This window comes from Macaca mulatta, chromosome 14, assembly GCF_049350105.2.
Source record: "Macaca mulatta isolate MMU2019108-1 chromosome 14, T2T-MMU8v2.0, whole genome shotgun sequence".
In the NCBI taxonomy this organism is placed as follows: Eukaryota; Metazoa; Chordata; class Mammalia; order Primates; family Cercopithecidae; genus Macaca; species Macaca mulatta.
This window is the reverse complement of record NC_133419.1, coordinates 18,040,539-18,064,673: the sequence shown is the minus strand read 5'-3', so window position 1 is coordinate 18,064,673 and position 24,135 is coordinate 18,040,539. Positions and strand designations below refer to the sequence as shown.

Here is a 24,135-nt window from a genome sequence, read left to right as displayed (position 1 = left end):
AGGTAGGCAAACAAAGCCACCCATCCTGTCAGCAGGGGAGGTACTATATGAGAACAGCTATTGCCTTATGCCTCAATTTGTAAAGAGTATATAAAAGAAAAAATTAGCCTTCGTCTAAGACAATTTTAAAGTGTCTGTTACTGAATCATTTAAGCCTAAAATTTTTAGGTTCTCATGGCAACCTAAATCATCCCGCTGCGCATATTGTATATAAAGTGCATATTTAGAGGCTTAACTAGTAAACTCAAAATGTGACATATGTGCAATGTGGGCGACATTATTCTGGGAACCTTAACTTCAAAATCTTCCACATTTTATTCTGCAGCCCCAAAGATGATATAATAGAGTCAACTATGCAGAAGATGCAAGCTCAAGGAAGAAGAGGTACAAAGAACATAAACAGAAGCAAAGACATGAAAGACAAGAAGAAAATTCAGACTATCAGAAAAAAATTCTGAACATGGCTCTCTACCACTGTGAATCAACCTGTAAATGAAGGCTTAAAAAACAAGATTGCTACTGAGGACATATATCAACATAGCATTTAGGACATGCTTTAATGTGGGCCCAGTCAAAAGGGGACATAGTCACAGATCAGACAGTTTGGTAAATGTGGCACTGACTCCACGGCAGTCTAGAAAGGACGGTGTTTCTCTTTTGCAGCAGCTCACAGAATATAGCTGTTTAGAATTAAGAAACAGTATCAGAGACAGAAGGATGGCTGTGAGACATGAAAACTGGGAGAGAGGACCAGATTTTAAGAGGAAGAAGGCTGGGTACATGCCTGTAATCCCACTACTTTGGGAGGCCAAGGCAGGAAGATCGCTTGAGACCAGGAGTTTAAGACCAGCCTGGGCAATACAGGGGGACTCTGTCTCTACAAAAATGGAAAAAATTAGCCAGGCATGGTGGCATGTGCCTGTAGTGCCAGCCACTTGAGAAGTTGAGGTGGGAGGATCGCTTGAGCCCAGGAGGTCAAGGCTACAGTGAGCCACAATTAGGTCATTGCACTCCAAGCCTGGGCGACAAAGGAAGACCCTGTCTCAAAACAAAAAGCCCGGCATGGTAGCTCACATCTGTAATCCCAACACTTTGGGAGGCCGAGACGGATGGATCCCCTGAGGTCAGGAGTTCAAGACCACCCTGGCTAACTTGGCGAAACCCCATTTCTACTAAAAATACAAAAATTACTCAGGCGTGGTGGTAGATGACTGTAATCCTAGCTACTCGGGAAGCTGAGGCACGAGAATCACTTGAACCCGGGAGGTGGAGGTTGCAGGGAGCTGAGATCACGCCACTGCACTCCAGCTTAGGTACAGCAAGACTCTACCTCAAAAAAAAAAAAAAAAAAAGAAAAGAAAAGAAAAGAAAAGAAAAAAACAGGCCAGGCACGGTGGCTCACACCTGTAATCTCAGCACTTTGGTAGGCCGAGGTGGGTGGATCACGAGGTTAGGAGATAGAGACCATCCTGGCTAACATGGTGAAACCCCATCTCTACTAAAAATACAAAGCATTAGCTGGGTGTGGTAGCACTCGCCTGTAGTCCCAGCTACTCTGGAGGCTGAGACAGGAGAACTGCTTGAATCCGGGAGGCAGAGGTTGCAGTGAGCAGAGATCGCACCACTACACTCCAGCCTGAGCAACAGAGCGAGACTCCATCTCAAAAAACAAACAAACAATAAGACCCAAAATATTATTTTTGAACCCCAAACTCACTTTTGTATAGATATACCCACTCTAGAAACAATGACAAAAGCATTCGCAAAATGCACCACAAAAACACAAAATAACTTGCCTACTTGGCTTCTGATTTTGCCTTAGAAGTATTTTTGAGGCCTATTCTGACATTCTTTTTTTTTTTTTTTTGAGACGGAGTCTCGCTCTGTTGCTTAGGCTGGAGTGCAGTGGCCAGATCTCGGCTCACTGCAAGCTCCGCCTCCTGGGTTCACGCCATTCTCCTGCCTCAGCCTCCCGAGTAGCTGGGACTACAGGCGCCCGCCACCTCGCCCGGCTACTTTTTTTTGTATTTTTTAGTAGAGACAGGGTTTCACCATGTTAGCCAGGATGGTCTCGATCTCCTGACCTCGTGATCCGCCCGTCTCGGCCTCCCAAAGTGCTGGGATTACAGGCTTGAGCCACCGCGCCCGGCCTATTCTGACATTCTTTAGCTCAAAATCATCTCCTTATATTAAGCACACTGTAAAGTACTTTAAACTCAATATAGCATTTATCATCATCTCTTCCCTCCCACCTGTTAAAGGACTAGCTTGTTCCAAATATGGCATTATCTTTTCAAAGTTCTAGGGTTTAGGCATGACATAATTCCTTTAAAGAATTATTTGTCTTGTCATGACTGACAAGCATGACTTAAATGGAGATAAACAGGCTACTGAAAAACATTCGGGAATTTTTCTGATTTACAACTGCTTTTTTGTTTGTTTGTTTGTTTGTTTGTTTGTTTTGAGACAGTCTCACTCTGTCGCCCAGGCTGGAGTGCAGTGGTGCAATCTCTACTCACTGCAACCTCTGCCTCCTGGGTTCAAGCGATGCTCCTGCCTCAGCTGACTGAGTAGCTGGGACTACAGGTACCCACCACCAGGCCTGGCTAATTTTTGTATTTTTAGTAGAGACAGGGTTTCACCATGTTGGCCAGGCTGGTGTCAAACTCCTGACCTCAGGTGATCCACCCACCTTGGCCTCCCAAAGTGCTGGGATTACCGGCGTGAGCCACCGTGCCCGGCCTACAACTACTCTTTTATGATGAGAGAAAAAACAGTATATAGCTTTAAAATGGGAAATCCACATAAAACTATCCTCCCTTTCAACTCCAGTAGAGGGGCTTTTGCCATTAAACAAGTAACCTCCACCTGAGGAAAGAGGCAGATGCTGCCTGCACAGGATGCTATAGAAGGGATTCCTTTGATGGATAGAAAGTTTATCTGCATAACTTCTGTAAAGGTCCTTTGCTAACCTCAGACACCGATTTCACATGAAAAGTAGAGGAAAGGTGAATCCAATGTGTGGGTAGAGACAACAGAATAGTGCAGGGAAAATTCCTGCTTCTATCTCTGTGTGAATTTAAGTAAGGCATTCCATGTCCCTCATTTTCAAAATGATAGGATTAAAGAAGAAAAAAACATCAGAAGTTTCTAACATTTTGAGCCTATGGCTTACTTTTGCTCCCTCCTAAGGCTGCCTGGGCCACCCACCACCTTCCCACTGCTGCACCTTACCATAATTAGGCAGCTTTTTAAAGCTTCTAATTAACGGAACACAGAAATTAAAACCTTAAAACTTTCTTTTCTATTTCTGGCTCACTGCAAATGTGCAACAGCATTTTATTAAGGAGTTGTTAATGCCACACAGTTCTTGCTATACTGGCTTTTCTTTGAACCTCAGTGACAGTTACACAGTGACAAGTTGTAAGCAAAGAGGCTGTTACCATGGGAACCCACTAGGATTCCTGGGGGTGGATCCAGAAGACTTTTTTTTTTGGTCACAGTATTTTTTTTTTTTTTTTTTTTGATGTTCTGGATCTGGCAATTCAGAAAGCTGATCTTATTCTTTCAGCAAGCTACCTTCAAGAAATAGTACCATACAATATACATTTCTGAAGAAATATTGGACCAAGCGCAGTGGCTCATGCCTGTAATACCAGCACTTTGGGAAGCCGAGGCAGGTGGATCATTTGAGGTCAGGAGTTCAAGACTAGCCTGGCCAACGTGGTGAAACCCCGTTTCTACTAAAAATACAAAAATTGGCCAGGTGCAGTGGCTCATGCTTATAATCCCAGCACTTTGGGAGGCCAAGGCGGGCAGACTGCCTGAGCTCAGGAGTTCACAACCAGCCTGGGCAACACAGTGAAACCTCTTCTCTACTAAAATACAAAAAATTAGCCGGGCATGGTGGTGTATGCCTGTAGTCCCAGCTACTCGGGAGGCTGAGGGAGGAGAACTGCTTAAACCCCAGGAGGCGGAGGTAGCAGTGAGCCGAGATCACACCACTACACTCCAGCCTGGGCTATAGAGCGAGACTCCATCTCAATAACAACAACAACAACAATAATAATACAAAAATTAGCTGAGCATGATGGCAGGCACCTGTAATCCCAGCTATTTGGGAGGCCAAGGCAGAAGCATCGCTTGAACCTAGGAGGCAGGGGTTACAGTGAGCTGAGATTGCTCAAGTGCACTCCAGCCTGGGCAACAGAGCGAGACTCTATCACCAAAAAAAAAAAAAAAAAGAATATTTAAAACTATTTTAGTGACACTATCTTGCAAAATAGTTAAATATATTCAATTCTTAGTTTTTCCCCTCCCTCTTCATAAAAGCAGTTACATCAATATAAACTCAACTGAAGTTTCTACGACCTATGCATGCTGCTATTTCTTTCCAGACTACAATATAAGTTATATTTAGCATTTTTTCTTTTTTTTTGGAGACAGGGTTTCACTCTTGTTGCCCAGGCTAAATAAAGTGCAGTGACGCAATCTCTGTTCACTGCAACCTCCGCCTCCCTAGTTCAAGCTATTTTCCTGTCTCAGCCTCCCGAGTAGCTGAGATTACAGGCACCTGCCACCATGCCTGGCTAATATTTTGTATTTTCAGTAGAGATGGGGTTTCACCATGTTGGCCAGGCTGGTCTCGAACTCCTGACCTCAGGTGATCCACCCGCCTTGGCCTCCCAAAGTGCTGGGATTACAGGCATGAGCCACTGCTCCTGGCCATATTTAGTATTTTTTTCTATGAAGATTTCAATGTTTTCCAAAGTTCAAGAAATCTCAGCTTCTCTACACAATTATGTTAGAAATATATCAGACACAAAATTATAAAAAATAAAGCCGGCCAGGCACAGTGGCTCATACCTGTAATCCCAGCACTTTGGGAGGCCAAGGTCGGGGGATCACAAGGTCAGGAGACCGAGACCATCCTGGTTAATCTGGTGAAACCCCGTCTCTATTAAAAAATACAAAAAATTGGCTGTGCGCGATGGCTCACGCCTGTAATCCCAGCACTTTGGGAGGCCGAGGCAGGTGGATCACGAGGTCAGGAGATCGAGACCATCCTGGCTAACATGGTGAAACTCCATCTCTACTAAAAAACACAAAAAATTAGCCGGGCGTGGTGGCGGGCGCCTGTAGTCCCAGCTACTCGGGAGGCTGAGGCAGGAGAATGGCATGAACCCAGGAGGCGGAGCTCGCAGTGAGCCGAGATCGCGCCACTGCACTCCAGCCTGGCGACAGAGCAAGACTACGTCTCAAAAAAAAGAAAAAAAAAAAACACCTAAAAAATTAGCTGGGTGTGGTGGTGGGCACCTGTAGTCCCAGCTACTCGGGAGGCTGAGGCAGGAGAATGGCGTGAACCTGGGAGGCGGAGTTTGAAGTGTGCCAAGATGGCGCCACTGCACTCCAGCCTGGGCAACAGAGACTCCGTCTCAAAAATAAATTTAATTAATTAAATTAACTTAAATTAAAAAAAGCCAAGGGAAGTAAAAGTTCAATCTCCAAGTATGCCTCCAAAACTGTGGTGTGTAGATAAATGTGATGTTAAATTACATTTAGGGAGATGAACTGACACTCCTAGCTAAATGTGTGTTGCCACTCAGTTCCCTGGAGACTCATTCTGTTAGAAGATATCTTAAGAAAACAGATCGTTTACAAGTCTGATCTGTGGATCTGGTTTTTTCAGAAGTAGAACAGTCAGAATTAGGAAAAAAAAATTTTTTTTTCCCTAAGTCGGAAGCTTACTGGAAAAGGGTTAAATTAAGTCTTCCCATAGATCTAGCTTAGCCCAGAGCAAACTTATACCAGACAAATGAACATTAACAAAAACAGCAGGGCCGGGCGCGGTGGCTCACGCCTGTAATCCCAGCACTTTGGGAGGCCGAGACGGGCGGATCACAAGGTCAGGAGATCGAGACCATCCTGGCTAACACGGTGAAACCCCGTCTCTACTAAAAGTACAAAAAAAACTAGCCGGGCGAGGTGGCGGGCGCCTGTAGTCCCAGCTACTCGGGAGGCTGAGGTTGGAGAATGGCATAAACCCAGGAGGCGGAGCTTGTAGTGAGCCGAGTTCGCGCCACTGCACTCCAGCCTGGGCAACAGAGCAAAGACTCCGTCTCAAAAAAACAAAAAAAACAAAAAAACAAAAAAACAAAAACAGCACTTGATTTCACAGTAATAGTCTAGAACTTCAGCTACCCCAGGCCTGATCCATAATAATTTGAGCCAGAAAGTACCTGGCACAAATTTCAAGAGTATCCCTCACACTAATAATAACTACTGAAGCCTAAATATAAATTCCATTTAAATAAAATGTGTTAAAAACCAAACTCAGAACCAATTCATACAACAAATTCACAAACCAAAAGGAAAAAAAAATGGTTCTATGGAGATAAGATATACCATTAACTACAGTAGGCAATAGTTATCAAGACACTCCACAAAAATATTATGTCTTGGGCTGGGTGAGATGGCTTCATGCCTGCAATCCCAGTACTTTGGGAGGCCGAGGCAGGCGGATCACTTGAGTTCAGGAGTCTGAGACCAGCCTGACCAACATGGAGAAACTCCGTCTCTACTAAAACTAGAAAATTAGCCGGGCATGGTGGGGCATGCCTATAATCCCAGCTACTCAGGAGGCTGAGGCAGGAGAATCGCTTGAACTTGGGAGGTAGAGGTTGCAGTGAGCCAAGGTTGCACCACTGCACTCCAGCCTGAGCAACAAGAGTGAAACTCCGTCTCAAAAAAAAAAAAAAAATCATGTCTTGTTTTGCTATATTTACTCACCTAAGCTTTCCTGTAGCAGGCCCACAAGAGTTTTTTTTTTTTCTTGAGACAGAGTCTTGCTCTGTCGCCCAGGCTGGAGTGCAGTGGTGCGATCTCAGCTCACCGCAACCTCCACCTCCTGGGTTCAAGTGATTCTCCTGCCTCAGCCTCCAGAGTAGCTGGGATTACAGGCGTGTGCCACCATGCCCGGCTAATTTTTTCTATTTTTAATAGAGACGGGGTTTCACTGTGTTAGCCAGGATGGTCTCGATCTCCTGACCTCACGATCCGCCCGCCTCAGCCTCCCAAGGTGCTAGGAATTATAGGCATGAGCCACCCACTGTACTCCGTGTAAGAGTTTGTTTTTAAATAGTTTCTGGCCAGCACGGCAGCTCACGCCTGTAATCCCAGCACTTTGGGAAGCTAAGGCAGGTGAATCACTTGAGGCCAGGAGTTTGAGACTAGCCTGGCCAGCATGGCCAAATCTCATCTCTACTAAAAACAGAAAAAAGATAGATAGATAGATTAGACAGACAGACAGACAGATAGATAGTTTCCCAATGCTATCTATAACCCAAATTAGCTCAGTAAAGAGGTTTGCAAGCTTTTTTAAAAAACTGTACTTATAGGCCAGGTGTGGTAGCTCATGCCTGAAATCTCAGTACTTTGGGAGGCCAAGCTGAGCAGATCACCGGAGGTCAGGTCAGGAATTAGAGGTCAGCCTAGCCAACATGGTGAAAACTCATCACTACTAAAAAAATACAAAAATTACCTGGGCGTGGTGGTACACACCTGTAATCCCAGCTACTCGGGAGGCTGAGGCAGAGTTACTTGAACCTGGGAGGCGGGAGCTGCAGAGCTGAGAATGTGCCACTGCACTCCAGCCTGGGTGACAGAGTGAGACTCCATCTCAAAAAATAATAGTAATAAATAAAATCGCACTTGTAAATGTATGCAGAGGCTATTAAGCAGAAACAGCACACAATAAAAACAATGAATACATAATAAACATAATGTCTTTCCATAATTATTTCCCATAAACTTGAAAGAGGAAGTAGGAAGGACAAGCCCACAGTATAGTTTTGGCACGTAAGTTTAATATCAGACAGCCTAGAAACAAAAAGGAGAAAACAAGACATGAGAGGAGGCAAACTCTTGGATGCTTTATTCATTTTTACTAGTGGTTTACTATTTCCTCGATTTTATTTGGAAAAGCATGTCTTGGCCCAGAAAGGCAAGAGTGCAGACCGCCAGCAGTATCAGATTCTCCTTTTCTTATTTTCTGGAGCTATTGAAAACTGAGCCAAAATCAGAGTTGTCTAGGAGCCTTCTGACTGTTCAGGCAATGTAAAATACAAGGTTTCTAGATCAGAGCTCCAAAAGGTTTTTACAGTACAAATCTTTTTTTTTTTTTTTTTTGGGACAGAGTCCCGCTCTGTCGCCCAGGCTAAAGTGCAGTGGCACCATCTTGGCTCAGTGCAGCCTCCACCTCTTGGATTCAAGCGATTCTCCTGCCTCAGCCTCCTGAGTAGCTGGGACTACAGGCACACACCACCACACTCAGCTAATTTTTGTATTTTAGTAGAGACAGAGTTTCACCATGTTGGCCAGGATGGTCTCGATCTCCTGACCTCGTGATCCGCCTGACTCAGCCTCCCAATGTGCTGGGACTATAGGCGTAAGTCACCACACCAGGCCTACAGTACGTTATCTTAACCATAATGTCTTTTGATGGAAAGCTGCTTATGCTTGTTTCCAGATAACTCCTTGGAGTTTTTAAAGTACTCCATCTTCAGAAGACAATGACTTAAATTCACAGAATTTCAATGTTAAGTCTTTTTCCTATTACTAATCCTTAATACTGAACTGTTCCAAAACATAAAATTAAAGTGCCATTTAACATGGAGTAGTCAACAAATAATTATCAGATATCTACTTTATGCAAGGCCCCAGTGCTTAGGTAAACTATAGACTGTAAAATTTCCTCTATGCACAGCATTGGGTTTAGCACAATACACACAACACATGAAGGCATAATCTTATTTTTATTTTTATTTTTTAAAGAAATGGGGTTTCACTTTTTTGCCCAGGCTGGCTGGAGTACAGTGGCACAATCATAGCTTTCTGTAACCTCCAACTCCTGGGCTCAAGGAGTTGAGTCCTGCCTCAGTCTCCCAAATAGCTAGGACTATAGGTGTGCCCCACCATGCCTGGCTAAATAATTTTTTTTTTTGTAGAGACAGAGTCCCTGTATTTGCCTAGGCTGGTCTCAAACTCCTGGCCTCAAGCAATCCTCTTGCCTCAGCCTCCTAAAGTGCTGGTAATGCAGGCATAAGCTACCACGACTGGCCCATAATATTGTTTAGATATATTTGCAATCATCATTTGACCTCTGATATCAAATAATATCTTCTAGCTTTTTCTATCCTACATATCTATGTATGGAAGACAGAATGTTGATGTTGGCTGTGTACCAGGTTGCATATAAATCTCCATTTCAAAACTGGCTTGTCTCTTTTTAATTCCTGCTCATTAGTATTACAGGGAATTTTTACATTTCTCTGGAATAAAGTCTTTCAACCTAACAAACCAAAAGATCACAGGGAAAAAAAATCACGTTAGAAGCACTAAACTGTCTTTCACAGAGCTTCCCCCTCTCCCTCATTAACATTTCTCAAAGAGAAAAACACCACTGTGATGCTCCTCTCACAGATCATTCATGAAGTTACTGAGCTGGGACCAGACAGACTCCATCAACTGGGCACACAGCCACTCACCATTACCCTTTGTTTAAAGTCTCAACAGCCATTCAACCCACATTATTGTGTTCCACTCAAGCCCATCAACATTTTTTTAAGAGGAAACAATCAGGAAACTAAAACAAACACCACTTAACTAGAAATGAAGAAAAGACTGAATCCATATGCCTCACAAACAAAAATTCTCTAAAACTGATGGCTCACTTTAAGTTTCCTATCTGAAATAGCAGTATTATTTTTAACAGGCTCATATTCCTTAAAAAAACAAAAACAAAACAAACAAACAAACAAAATAAACAAATAATCATAAAAAACTTGTTAAAAAAATAAACTCATAATCTTGATCTAGCAAAGCATTCTAAACACCAAGCGCAAATGCATATACTGAAGGAGTCAAGACCTCCAGCAGCCTTTTGCCTGGGGCTAAGGAGGGCATGGGGGCGGGCGGGAAGAGCGCTCTTTCAAACGACTGGTGCGGTGGCTCAAGCCTGTAATCCCAGCACTTTGGGAGGCCAAGGCGGGCAGATCACCTAAGGTTGGGAGTTCGAGACCAGCCATGGCTAACATGGTGAAACCTCGTTTCTACTAAAAATACAAAAAAATCAACCAGGCATGGTGGCGCACACCTGCAATTCTAGCTACTCAGGACTATTCTAAACTTCAAATTTTACAAGTGCTGTGCAGAGCTCTGTACTAAGTCTAACTCAAAGTTCTTTTGGCTGAAAATAACAGATAGCTTACACAAAAACTAGAACTAACTGAAAGAGTACTAGACCATCTCAAGAACTCCAAACAGGCCCACACCTGGAAAGTCTTTAGGCATCCAGATTTGTATTCTGCATGTGGATGGCTGCCCTCTCTCCAGAACTGCATTTCTAGTCTATGCTTCTTTCCAGATGAAATCTACTTACTTCTCCCTCCCTACGGAATGACCTTCACCGCTTCCACATGTATGAGCCTGAACTTGGCTGCATACCAGCATCTGACTTTATGTCCTGAGTTCTCTGAATGCAGGTGACAATTTGTATCCTAAAGACTTGAATCTCAGTTCCGATCTCAAATTCCTAGGACAAAGCGATTTGCCCAGCTTGGGCCAGGTGTCCACCTCTGGTGCAATAAGGTATTACAAGAGGGGCTAGATCACAAGGTATAATTAGAGTAGGGACTATGTGCCTGAACCACTCCCCTAAAGTATATGCAATACACTAAGCAGCAAGGCAGTTTCCATCCTCAAAAAGCTTAAAATCTTGCTGAAATAATAAAATACATCAATAAAACACTAAATCAGGTATGGGAATGAATGGACAGGAAAAGCCTCATGAAAAAGGTTAGCTGTGCACTAAATGACAAACAGATATTGAATCATGAGCAGGGAGGGGCTGAAAAGCATTCCTAAACACGAAATGTGATATCTGCTCCTCTTGCTCTAGCCATCTAGGAAATATAGACCTAAGGGATAAATAATCTTTTACCACATAAACAGCTTCCAGTAAAATATCCTTGTTGAAAGCCTACTATAAGGCTTAAAATGACTTTGAACACAAAGCAGTGCTGCTTCATCATGCAGTAATCACCCACTAGCTGACAAATGTCAAAGAGTTATGCATTTTCAAGCTGTCACCACCACCCTGACTTCCTTTCACTCCCCGGCCCCCACAAGACTCTTGCTCAGAGAGCACTCAAAATCAGGCAAGCAGGCTGGGCGCAGTGGCTCATGCCTGTAATCCCAGCACTTTGGGAGGCCGAGGTGGGTGGATCATGAGGTCGGGAGTTCAAGACCAGCCTGGCCAAGATGGTGAAACCCCATCTCTATTAAAAATACAAAAATTAGCCAGGCATGGTGGTGGGCGCCCATAATCCCAGCTGCTTGGGAGGCTGAGGCAGGGAGAATGGCTTGAACTCAGGAGGCGGAGACTGCAGTGAGCCAAGATGGCGCCACTGGACTCCAGCCTTGGCGACAGAGAGAGACTCCGTCTCAAAACAAAAACAAAAACACACACAAAAAAACCCAACAAAACAAAACAAAAAACAGGCAAGCAGCCAGTAAATGGCACAGGTGTTTCTCACTGAAAATATCCCACCCAATCTAGCATGGTAAGTTAGCAGCAGCAACACCCAGATAGAATTCATCTGGGAAAGAAACACCAGCTGCGCTATGTGACTGCAGTGTGAGGGAAGGCGGCCGGAGCAGAAAAGTAGAATGTTTCCCATACACAAATGCTAGAAGTACAAAGAAACTGGAAAAAGCCTACAGTAAATTATCTGTACAAAACAGAAATTAACAAAAACTTAACAGATGTCCAAATAATACTGGGTTAAAAAACACCGTCTACTCACAGTAGACTATTAGTCACCCCACATTATCACCAGTATCATACATATTCACACAGTCTGCAAGAGCATACCTCAATCTCAAAGGAAACAAAAAGGTAATAAAAGAACAAGAAGAAAGTGGTGACAGTTTCTAACTTAATGACTATTTTGCTGAAGAGCAGCAATGTTACTATGAAAATGGAAACTACTTGGCCAGGGGTGGAGGCTCACACTTGTAATCCCAGCACTTTGGGAGGCCAAGGCAGGCGGATCTCCTGAGGACAGGAGTTCGAGACCAGCCTGGCCAACATGGTGAAACTCCATCTCTACTTAAAATACAAAATTAGCTGGGCATGGTGGCGCATGCCTATAATCCCAGCTACTCGGGAGGCTGAGGCAAGAGAATCGTTTGAACCCAGGAGGCAGATGTTGCAATGAGCCGAGATCTCGCCACTGTACTCCAACCTGGTGACAGGGCAAGACTGTCTCAAAATTAAAAGTATAACACTACAAACTTAGCCCAGGAACCAAAAAACTTTATTTTGCATAATCCTCAAACTAAAGACATTCCCCCTAAAACACAGTTTTCATGGAGTTATAACTTAGAAAGTAAAATTATTCAACTCGGCCGGGCGCGGTGGCTCACGCCTATAATCCCAGCACTTTGGGAGGCCGAGGTGGGTGGATCACGAGGTCAGGAGATCAAGACCATCCTGGCTAACACAGTGAAACCCCGTCTCTGCCAAAAATACAAAAAATTAGCCGGGCATGGTGGCGGGCGCCTGCAGTCCCAGCTACTCAGCAGGCTGAGGCAGGAGAATGGCATGAACCCAGGAGACGGAGCTTGCAGTAAGCCGAGATCGCGCCACTGCACTCCAGCCTGGGCGACAGAGCGAGACTACGTCTCAAAAAAAAAAAAAAAAAAAAAAAAAAAAAATTATTCAACTCCATTTTGTCAAAGCTGAATGTAGCTATAAAAAGAAGAACTGGAGGTCATAAAGTTAGTGGAGAGTTCTTTCTGAAGCCGTGTCAGGCTGGGCGCGGTGGCTCACGTCAATTTCAGCAGTTCTGGAGGATGAGGCAGGTGGATCATCTGAGATCAGGAGTTCGAGACCAGCCTGGCCAACATGGTGAAACCCCATCTCTACTAAAAATACAAAAATTAGCCAGGCATGGTGGCAGGTGCCTATAAACCCAGCTACTCAAGAGGTTGAGGCAGGAGAATCGCTTCAACACGGGAGGCGAAGGCTGCAGTGAGCTGAGATCGCACCGTTGCACTCCAGCTTGGGCAACAAGAATGAAACTGTCTCAAATAAATAAAGCCATATCTGCACCTATGAACATATCTAAAAGTAGCACATCAAATTCGATTAAGTGAGATCCATCAGGTATCAATGCAATCACTAAACAAAAACTCATCATTCTTGTTGATATTTTCTCTAATTTTTTTTTTTTTTTTTTTTTTTTTTGAGACAGGGTCTCCCTGTTGCCCAGGCTGGAGTGTAGTGGTGTGATCTCAGTTCACTGCAACCTCCACCTCCTGGATTCAAGCCATTCTTGTGCCTCAGCCACTTGAGGAGCTGGGATTACAGGCACGTACCACCACATCTGGCTAATTTTTGTATTTTTAGTAGAGACAGAGTTTCACCACGTTGGCCAGACTGGTCTCAAACTTCTGGCCTTATGTGATCTGCATGTCTTGGCCTCCCAAAGTGCTGGGATTACAGGCATGAGCCACCGTGCTCTGCTTTAGAAAATATCAAAAGGGATGGACTGTGTTAAGCTTTACAAAATATCAACAGGGCTGGGAACAGTGGCTCATACCTGTAATCCCAACACTTTGGGAGGCCAAGGCAGGAGGATCACTTGAGGACAGGAGTTCGAGACCAGGAGAGACCCCGTCTCTACAAATACTACAAAAATTAGCCAGGTGTAGTGGTGTGCACCTGTAGTCCCAGCTACTTGGAAAGCTGAGGCTGGAGGATCACTTGAGTCCAGGAGTTCCAGGCTATAACTGCACCACTGCACTCAAGTCTGGGCAACAAAGAGAGATTCTGTCTCTAATGGAAAAGAAGGCCAGCATGGTAGCTCATGCCTGTAATCCCAGCACTTTGGGAGGCTGAGGCAGGAGGACTGCTGGAGGCCAGCAGGTCAAGACCAGCCTGGGCAACATAGTGGGACCCCATCTCTACAAAAAATAAAATTAGCCAAGCGTGGTGTTGCGTACCTATAGTCCCAGCTACTTGGGAGGCTGAGGTGGGGAAGGATCACTGAGGCCTGGGAGGTTGAGGCTACAGGGAGCCACAATAACGCCACTGCACTCCAGCCTGAGTGACCTTGTCTCAGAAAACAACGGCAGACCAAAAAAGCCCAAAACTTTGGCCGGGCGCGGTGGCTCAAGCCTGTAATCCCAGCACTTTGGGAGGCCGAGACGGGCAGATCACGAGGTCAGGAGATCGAGACCATCCTGGCTAACACAGTGAAACCCCGTCTCTACTAAAAAATACAAAAAAACTAGCCGGGCGAGGTGGCGGGCGCCTGTAGTCCCAGCTACTCGGGAGGCTGAGGCAGGAGAATGGCGTAGACCCGGGAGGCGGAGCTTGCAGTGAGCTGAGATCCAGCCACTGCACTCCAGCCTGGGTGACAGAGCGAGACTCCGTCTCCAAAAAAAAAAAAAAAGCCCAAAACTTTACAAATCTGGAACTTAATGAAGTGTAAAATAAACAAATACATACTCATGGCCTCCACAGCACAGCAGAGGTTAAAAAATAACTATAGAATTCCATAAAGAAACCTCCACTTTAAGAAGATTCTAAACCAATTCTACAACAAGGTCAAAGTTATTTTACAAAGGTCTCATCAAGGAAACTGTCTTCAAGGCAGGCATAATGTTGCCCTCCTGTAATCAATCCCAACCACTCAGGAGGCTGAGGCAGGAGGACTGCTTGAGCCCAAGAGTTTGCACCAGTCTGGGCTATATAGTGGACCCGCGGACCCCTGTCCCCACCCCATCTCTAAAAAAAAAAAAGAAAGAAAGAAAGCTGTTTTTGGCAAATAAGGACTCTTGATACAATACAGTTTACAAAGCAAATAGCTAAAACTGATTAAGTCTTAAATCTGCATTACAACTCTAAATATTAGAGCCCTCCTCCCCGCCTGAACTCGTCACTTTAAACTACAAAGAGACCCAGGTGTCCCCTATTACAAATCCAATATATTCATTTATAATTTTCAGTTTTCTTTGAACGCAGAAGCCTCCCAACACTAGATTCTCACATAAAGTAGAAACAGTGAATATGAAATCCAGGAAACCATATTACCCAAGTATTCCACAAGGAACAATGCCCTGTTTAGCAAAGCATTTCAGACACACAAATCTCATCCCTCAAGCCACAACAGACACAAGAAAATGCAAAACAAAACGCACTCATAAAAGGAAACAAAAGGAACATTGATATACTAGGTACTGCTCATCTACGTATGGCACTGCTAGGCATTTCACCTGTGTTACTTATTTCATTTGGCTGAAACGCATTACTGACCCAAGAGACAAGTGAATGGTATGCCCATTTCACACACGGAAAAATAAACAGCATTATCAATACTGTATCAGGCACTGTTCGGTGCCTAGCATAAGTTACTTCAATTAATCCTCACATTACTATTCTGAGTTGGTATCTCCACTTTAAAGATAGGAAAACACGCCCAGAAATGTTAAACTGGTGGTACCCTAAATCCATTGTCCCAAGCTGTCAGTTATCCTTACCAGGCTGTGCTTATAAAGCCCATTCAAGTCACACCATCCTTTCAAACCATTTCCATTTTCAGGATTCCACAATCAAAGAATCAACTCTCAATTACAGAAAGACTTAATTCTCCAGATTTTCATCAAAATTTTCTTATTTCTATTCTACTTGCCTTTTGACCATTTCAGTGTACTGTAACTCTAGTATATGTGTTCTAGTAACTATAGCATTATATTAATAGCAATCAACTTTGGGAGGCTGAGGAGGGCAGATCACCTGAGGTCAGGAGTTTGAGACCAGCCTGATCAACATGGAGAAACCCCATCACTACTAAAAATACAAAATTGGCCAGGTGTGGTGGCACATACCTGTAATCCCAGCTACACGGAAGGCTGAGGCAGGAAAATCGCTTGAGCCCAGGAGGCGGAGGTTGCAGTGAGCTGAGATGGTACCACCGCACTCCAGCCTCGGCAACAAGAGTGACACTCAGTCTCAAAAAAGAAAAAAAAAAAAAATCAAAAATCAAAGAATAGGCCAGACATAGTGGCTCATGCTTGTAATCACAATACTCTGGGAGGCCCAGGCAGGCAGATAACTTGAGGTCAGGAGTTCGAGATCTGCCTGGCCAAGCACGGCCAACGTGGCGAAATCCCATCTCTAATAAAAATACAAAAATTAAGGCCGGGTGGAGCAGTTCACGCCTGTAATCCCAGCACTTTGGGAGGCCGAGGTGGGCAGATCACTTGAAGTCGGGAATTTGAGATCAGCCTGACCAACATGGAGAAACTCTGTCTCTACTAAAAATACAAAACTCAGCTGGACGTGGTGGCGGGCACCTATAATCCCAGCTACTTGAGAGGCTGAGGCATGAGAATTGCTTGAATCCCTCCAGGCAGAGGTTGCAGTGAGCTGAGATTGAACCACTGCACGCTAGGCTGGGTGACAGAGCGAGACTCCATTTCAAAAATAAATAAATAAATAAATATTGACCTTCAGTCAAAGCCATAAAGTCTCCAATACCCATTATTAAGAGGTAAATAATAAGTTATTAAGAGGTTATTAAGATGTTAATAGTAAGGAACATATTGTTAATAATGAGCATTATTAAGAGATTAATAACAAAGAGCAAATCTGAAGTCTTAAAGCATAAAGTTTGCCCAGCTGCCAGAGACCTTTTTTCTATTTCTTCTTTTTATACGAAAGTTTTACAAAATTTGTACAAAAATACAATAATTTTTGTATTTTTTGTAGAGATGAGGTCTAGCTATGTTGCCCAGGCTGGTCTCAAGCAATCCACCTGCCTCAGTCTTCCAAAAGTGCTGGGATTACACACATGCACCACCATGCCCAGTCCCTCTCATATATATATATATATATAAATTTTTTTCTGAGATGGAGTCTCACACTCTCACCCAGGCTGGAGTGCAGTGGCGCCATCTCAGCTCACTGCAAGCTCCGCCTCCTGGGTTCACGCCATTCTCCTGCCTCAGCCTCCCGGGTAGCTAGGACTACAGGCGCCCGCCACCACGCCTGGCTAATTTTTTGTATTTTTAGTAGAGACGGGGTTTGACCGTGTTAGCCAGGATGGTCTCGATCTCCTGACCTTGTGATCCGCCCACCTCGGCCTCCCTAATTTTTTTTAAGGGAGAAAAATAGGAGAAAGGCCTTTCATGCAATTGACAGATACTCTCAGTATCTTTTTTGGGGGGGCAGGGCGCCGGGGAGAGAAAGGAGTTTTGCTCTTGTCGCCCAGGCTGGAGTGCAGTGGCGCCATCTTGGCTCACCACAACCTCTGCCTCCCTAGTTCAAACGATTCTCCTGCCTCAGCCTCCTAAGTAGCTGGGATGAGAGGCATGCACCACTATACCTGGCTAATTTTGTATTTTTAGTAGAGAGAGCATTTCTCCATGTTGGTCAGCCTCGTCTTGAACTCCCGACCTCAGATGATCTGCCTGCCTCAGGCTCCCAAAGTGCCGGGATTACAGGTGTGAGCCACCACGCCTGGCCAACTTTCTTCACACTAGAACAAACTGAGAGACCTTTGAGTATTTTTGGTTTTTTTTTTGGGACAGAGTCTCGCTCTATTGGCGGGCTGGACTGCAGTGGCGTGATCTCGGCTCACTGCAAACTCTGCCTCCCGGATTCCAGCAATTCTCCTGCCTCACGCTCCTGAGTAGCTGGGACTACAGATGAGTGCCACCACACCCGGCTAATTTTTGTATTTTTAGTAGAGACAGGGTTTCACCACGTTGGCCAGGATGGTCTCAATCTCTTGACCTCGTAATCTGCCCACCTTGGCCTCCCAAAGTGCTGGGATTACAGGCGTGAGCCACCGTGCCTGGCACCTATGAATATCTCTGAAATGTTCATACCCGAAAGTATTAGCCTAACTAGGCCATTAATGGCAGATTTACAAATTTATCTGTGCACAACATACAATACCTAGAAATTGATCCACCTAACAAAGTCATTCATATATTATAGGTATAAAGCAAAGGCAGGAACTTGTCAATTCTTAACCTCTCCAAGTGATATTTTTCAGTACACATTATTTGAAAATGCTGTGCCAGGCACGGTGGCTCACGCCTGTAATCCCAGCACTTTGGGAGGCTGAGGTGGGCGGATCACCTGAGGTCGGGAGTTCAAGACCAGATTGATCAACATGGAGAAACCCCCGTCTCTACTAAAAATACAAAGAATTAGCTGGGGGTGGTGGCATATGCCTGTAATTCCAGCTACTTGGGAGGCTGAGGCAAGAGAATCACTTGAACCCAGGAGGTGGAGGTTGCAGTGAGCCAAGATTGCACCATTGCACTTAACCCTGGGCAACAAGAGCGAAACTCTGTCTCCAAAAAGAAAAAAAGAAAAAAGAAAATGCTGTACATTCAAAGATAGGAAAATCTGACTAGATTAGAAATTTTAAATACTATACACAGTGATTCGGATTATCGCTATAGACTACTTTATTATACATGCTGACATGTGTATTTTCAAGAAGTTTGAATATGTCAGTAGACATCTCTCTTGTGATTGGCAATCCACATGAAGAGCATCAATTATAATCAATTAAACCTTTATAGAACTCCAACAGAGGACAGAAAAATAAAGGAGACATTCCTGACCTCAAGAAGTAGAGGAACACAGCCATAAAAGGAAATCAGGGCCGGGCACGGTGGTTCATGCCTGTAATCCCAGCAATTTGGGAGGCCAAGGCGTGTGGATCACCTGAGGTCAGGAGTTTGAGACCAGCCTGGCCAAAATGGTGAAACCCCATCTCTACTAAAAATACAAAATTAGCCAGGCTAGGTGGCTCATGCCTGTAGTCCCAGCTACTCAGAAGGCTGAGGCAGCTTGAACTCGGGAGGCGGAGGTTGCAGTGAGCCGAGATCGCGCCACTGCACTCCAGCCTGGACGATAAGAGTGAAACTCCATCTCAAAAAAAAAAAAAAACAAAAAAGGAAATTAGGTCCTGATACATACTACAAAATGACGCATGGACCTTGAAAACAACATGCTAAGTGAAATAAGCTAGACACAAAAAGCCAAGTATTACATGATTCCAGTTACATGAAATATCTAGAATAAGCAAATTCACAGACACAAAGATAGATTAGAGGCTACAAGAGGCAGGGGGGAAGGGAAAATTGAGAGTTATTGCTTAATGGTTACAGAGGTTCTGTTTAGGGTGATGAAAACATTTTGGAAAGATCACAGTGATGATTGCACAACATCTCAATATAATTAATGTCACTAAATTACACACTTAAAAAGGGTTAAAACGGGCCGGGCGCAGTGGCTCATGTCTGTAATCCCAACACTTTGGGAGGCCAAGGCAGGTGGATCACGAAGTCAGGAGTTCAAGACCAGCCTGGCCAAGATGGTGAAACCCCGTCTCTACTAAAAACACAAAAATTAGCCAGGCACGGTGGCAGGAACCTGTAATCCCAGCTACTAGGAAGGCTAAGGCAGAAGAATCGCTTGAACCAGGGCAGCAGAGATTGCAGTGAGCCAAGATCGAGTCACTGTACTCTAGTCTGGGCGAAAGAGTGAGACTCCGTCTTAAAGAAAAGAGAAAAAAAAAAAGGTTAAAACAACCTAAATGTAAGACCTAAAACTATAAAACTCTTAGAAGAAAATATAGGGGAAAAACTTCATGATACTGGATTTGACAATGATTTCATGGATATGACACCAAAAGCACAGGCAACAAAACCAGAAATAAACAAATAGGACTATATCAAACATGAAATATTTTGTGTATCAAAGCATACAATCAACAAAGTGAAAAGACAAATTACGGAATGGGAGAAAATATCTGCAAATCATCTATCTAATAAGGGGTTAATATCCAGAAAATAGAGGCTGGGTGTGGTGGCTCACACCTGTAATCCCAGTACTTTGGGAGGTTGAGGTGGGGGGATCCCCTGAGGTCGGGAGTTCAAGACCAGCCTGGCCAACATGGTGAAACTCCCTCTCTACTAAAAATACAAAAATTAGCCAGGCATGGTAGCACATGACTGTAGTCCCAGCTACTCAGGAGGCTGAGGCAGGAGAATCGCTTGAACCCAGCGGGTGGAGGCTGCAGTGAGCAGAGATCACGCCACTGCACTCCAGCCTGGGCAACAGAGCGAGACTCCGTCTCAAAAAAAAAATCCAGGAAATATAAAGAACGTCTATAATTCAACAATACAAAAACCAAAAAACTTGATTAAGAACTGCGAAATGGCCTTGAACAGACATTTCTCCAAAGATAATATATAAATGGCCAAGCATACAAAAAGATGCTCAACATCACTAGTCAGCAGAGAAATACAAATAAAAACTACCACAGTGAGGTGTCTCACACCCATTAAGATGGCCACCAAAAAAAAAAAAAAAAAAAAAAGATTGGTGAGGATGTGGAGAAACTGGAACCCTTGGGTACTACTGGTGAGACTGTAAAATGGTGCAACTTCTATAGAAAGCAGTATAGGGGTTCTTAAAAAAATAAAAATAAAAAAAACTATTCCAGTGGACTGCATTCTTTCAAAATAATAAAAATTAAAAACAGAATGATCACTTCATCCAGCAATCCCACTTTGGAGTATATATCCAAAACAAATGATACTGTTCCAGAGGCTGGAATACCTATTTGCACACACAGTCACAGCAGCACTATTCACAATAGCCAGGAGGTAGCTGCAACCCAAAAGTCCATTAGTGGATGCAGTCCATAAACATGATATATATATACACAATGAAGCATTAGCCTTAAAAAGGAAATAAATCCGGTCACATAGTACAACATGGATGAGTCTTCAGGACATTACACTAAGTGAAATAAGTCTGTCACAAAAACCAGACATGACCACTTACATGATGTTATCTAAAGTGGTCAAAATCGTAGAAACACAAATAATGGTGGTTACCAGGGGCTAGTGGGAAGGGGAAAAGGGGAGCTGTTGTCTAACAGGTATAGAGTTTTAGATATGCAAAATGAAAAACTCACAGATCTGTTTTCCAACAGTGTGAATGTACTTAACGTCACAGAACACTTAAAAATGACTAAGTTAGTAAATGTTGTGAGTCTTTTTTTTTTTTGATACAGAGTCTTGCCTTGTCGCCCAGGCTGGAGTGCAGTGGCGCAATCTCAGCTCCCAGCAACCTCCACCTCCCAGGTTCAAGCGATTCTCCTGCCTCAGCCTCCCAAGTAGCTGGGACTACAGGCACATGCCACTGCACCTGGCTAATTTTTGTATTTTTAGTATAGACGGGGTTTCACCATATTGGCCAGCTGGTTTCGAACTCCTGACCTCGTGATCTGCCCGCCTCGGCCTCTCAAAGTGCTGGGATTACAGGCGTGAGCCACCGCGCCCAGCCAATTTTGCGTTTTTAACCACAATTTTAACATGTAGGCCAGGCTCAGTGGCTCACATCTTTATTCAGAAGTTCAAAACCAGCCTGGGCAAAACAGTGACACCCTGTCTCTACAAAAATAAATAAATAAAGGCCAGGCATGGTAGTTCACGCCTATAATCCCAGTACTTTGGGAGGCTGAGATGGGCAAATCACCTGAGGTCAGGAGTTCTAGATGGGCCTGGCCAACATGGTGAAACCCCATCTCTACTAAAAATACAAAAACTATCTGGGCGCAGTGGCAAGTGCCTGTAATACCAGCTATCCAGGAGGCTGAGGCAGGAGAATTGCTTGAGCCCGGCGGGCAGGGTTGCAGTGAGCTGAGATCACACCACTGCACTCCAGTATGAGTGACAGAGCAAGACTCCATGGCGGGGTCGGGGCTGGGGGGTTGGGACTGGACCCACATCACAAAACTGTGACTAGGATAAGCCTGTTTTGCGAAAATAGGCATTTCTGTAGCATATAAAAATGATGGGCAAGATAAAGACCCAATATTTAACAATCATCTCTGAGTGGTGACACTATGGGTGAGTTTCTTCCTTTTTTGACTTATATGTATTTTTTATAATGAATCTGTAACTTCTGTATTAAGAAAAATACATGGAAATCTTTAGAAAAATAAATCATTTTGGCTAAAAACTTCACTGTCTGCCTATTACATCATGGGTATTTCACCATATTACAGAAGCTGAACTAATACCATGTGAGACAGATGCTGTTTCTTTCATTTTGCAGGTGAGAATAAACTGAGGAGCAGAACAGTTGAGTGACTTCCCAAGGTTGTATAACTAGTAAATGACAGAGCAAGCATTACAATCCAGGCCTAGTTCTAACTTCAAGTCAGGGTCCTTTCCCATTTCATTACATCTCAAAGGGTAGACTGCATTATTATACTCATGATATTGTTTAAAAAAAAAACCATAACCTTGGGCAAGTAAGTCACTTAACTTCTAGGGCCCTCAGTTTCTTCATCCAAAAAGTGAACGGGTTCTAGAAAAGATATTCCAACTCTAACAGCCCCTCCTGCTAGTGGATCTTAAGTCTAGATAGCACAATCTTTAAAGAAAACCCTGGGTTTTCTTTTCTTTAAAGGGATCAGAATGAATGGCTGAATAGAAGTTGAGGTCTATGCTCTGGGCCTAAGGCCATTCTTAATGGAAACAGGTGGTGGACTGTCATGAGAAAAGAACCACTAGGGGAACCATAACCTTCCTGGTTAAAGCAATAGCTGAAAGCTCCAGCTTTGCTTTACCAACAGTGCTGCTTTAATCTTGGCTAACTCATCATCAGAAACCACATACTAGGGAAGTAAAGCCAGAAGAATACAAAAATTAGCATGAGAAGAAAATCACCGTAGCAACAGTTTGTGCACGCTATAGTAATCCCATGATTTTCTAAGTGGACTCATTAATGCTAAAACAGAAAGGGTGATTCTATATGGAGACGCCTTCATTCTCACCAAGGATTAATGGAGAGGCTGAAACTTCCATAGCACTTAGAGAGAAACTACACTTGTGGGCAAGGGGAAAGCATGCAATTAAAGCCTTCCCAATTCACGGGTAATCAAAGACAGTGAAAAGACCTTCAAAAGGTGAAGTTCCGGTCGGTCGGACGCGGTGGCTCACGCCTGTACTCCCAGCACTTTGGGAGGCGGGTGGATCACCCGAGGTCAGGAGTTCGGGAACATCTAGCCTGATCAACATGGTGAAACCCCGTCTCTACTAAAAATACAAAAATTAGCCGGGAGTGGTGGCGCATGCCTGTAATCCCAGCTACTTGGGAGGCTGAGGCAAGAGAATCGCTTGAACCTGGGGAGGTTGCAGTGAGCCGAGATCGCGCCACTGCACTCCAGCCTAAGCAACAAGGGTGAAACTCCGTCTTAAAAAAAAAAAAAAAAAAAAAAAATGAAGTTCCTGTAAAAGATTGAGTATTCGTAACCTCTTACACTGCACACATTATAAAGCATTTCATGCTCCTTAAAACTGTTATACAGTCTTTTTACTCGAAGGTAATAAACCTACAGCTCTCTCCTGGCGAGAAAGAGATTCCATTTTGCGGAAACAGATTCCAATCCAAATCTCACCACATTACCCTCAACTATGGGTATGAGCCTAAACCAATGAGAAGCTCCTTGGTGCATGTGCAATGGTCTCCGAGAACTAAAACAACATCCTGCCCGAAGGACCACAACCAAGACACCACCGGTTTTAAATTCAAAGCCTGTTCCCTAGCGAAGAAAGCGCTTTAATGTGTTCCCCGCGCTCCCGGGTGCGAGATTCCTGCCCAGCTACTAGGCCACGACAGGGTGAGCACCTGATGTGGGGGGAGGGCAAGCCAAGGCCCTAGCGGATCTAGGGCGAGAAACGAGGGGCTCTCGAGGCTCCAGAAAAGCGCTGCCTTTTAGGGGCGGAGACCCTTCGGTACCCACAGTGGTGAACACCAAGAACACGTGAGGCGACAGGGGCAGAGATGGGGTGTCCCGGGCAGGAAGCCTGGGTCCAGCACGGCAGCCAGAAAGAGGAGGAAAACGGAGCTGGCACTGGGTAGGGAACGAGGCCTTTGAGCCCAGAGGGTGAAGGTAAAGGGCGCGGGGAGAAGCAGCAAGGCCACGAGGAGGGCGGGTCTCCCAGGGCGCGGGGGCACGCGCCGGG

General features: G+C 44.4%; 1 protein-coding gene and 1 long non-coding RNA gene across 52 annotated transcripts in view; one reads left to right on the top strand and one right to left on the bottom strand.

The window, feature by feature from the left end:
- CELF1 (CUGBP Elav-like family member 1) overlaps positions 1-24,135 on the bottom strand; it is a 91,812-nt gene that overhangs the window by 67,267 nt on the left and 410 nt on the right. The window lies entirely within an intron of this gene.
- LOC144334222 (uncharacterized) lies at positions 8,170-23,389 on the top strand. Of its 2 annotated transcripts, none has more exons than XR_013403844.1 (3): positions 8,170-8,383; positions 20,088-21,275; positions 21,790-23,389. It is a non-coding gene; the product is annotated as an uncharacterized LOC144334222 (long non-coding RNA). The 2 variants fall into 2 exon arrangements; XR_013403845.1 differs by lacking the exon at positions 8,170-8,383 and adding an exon at positions 17,815-17,847.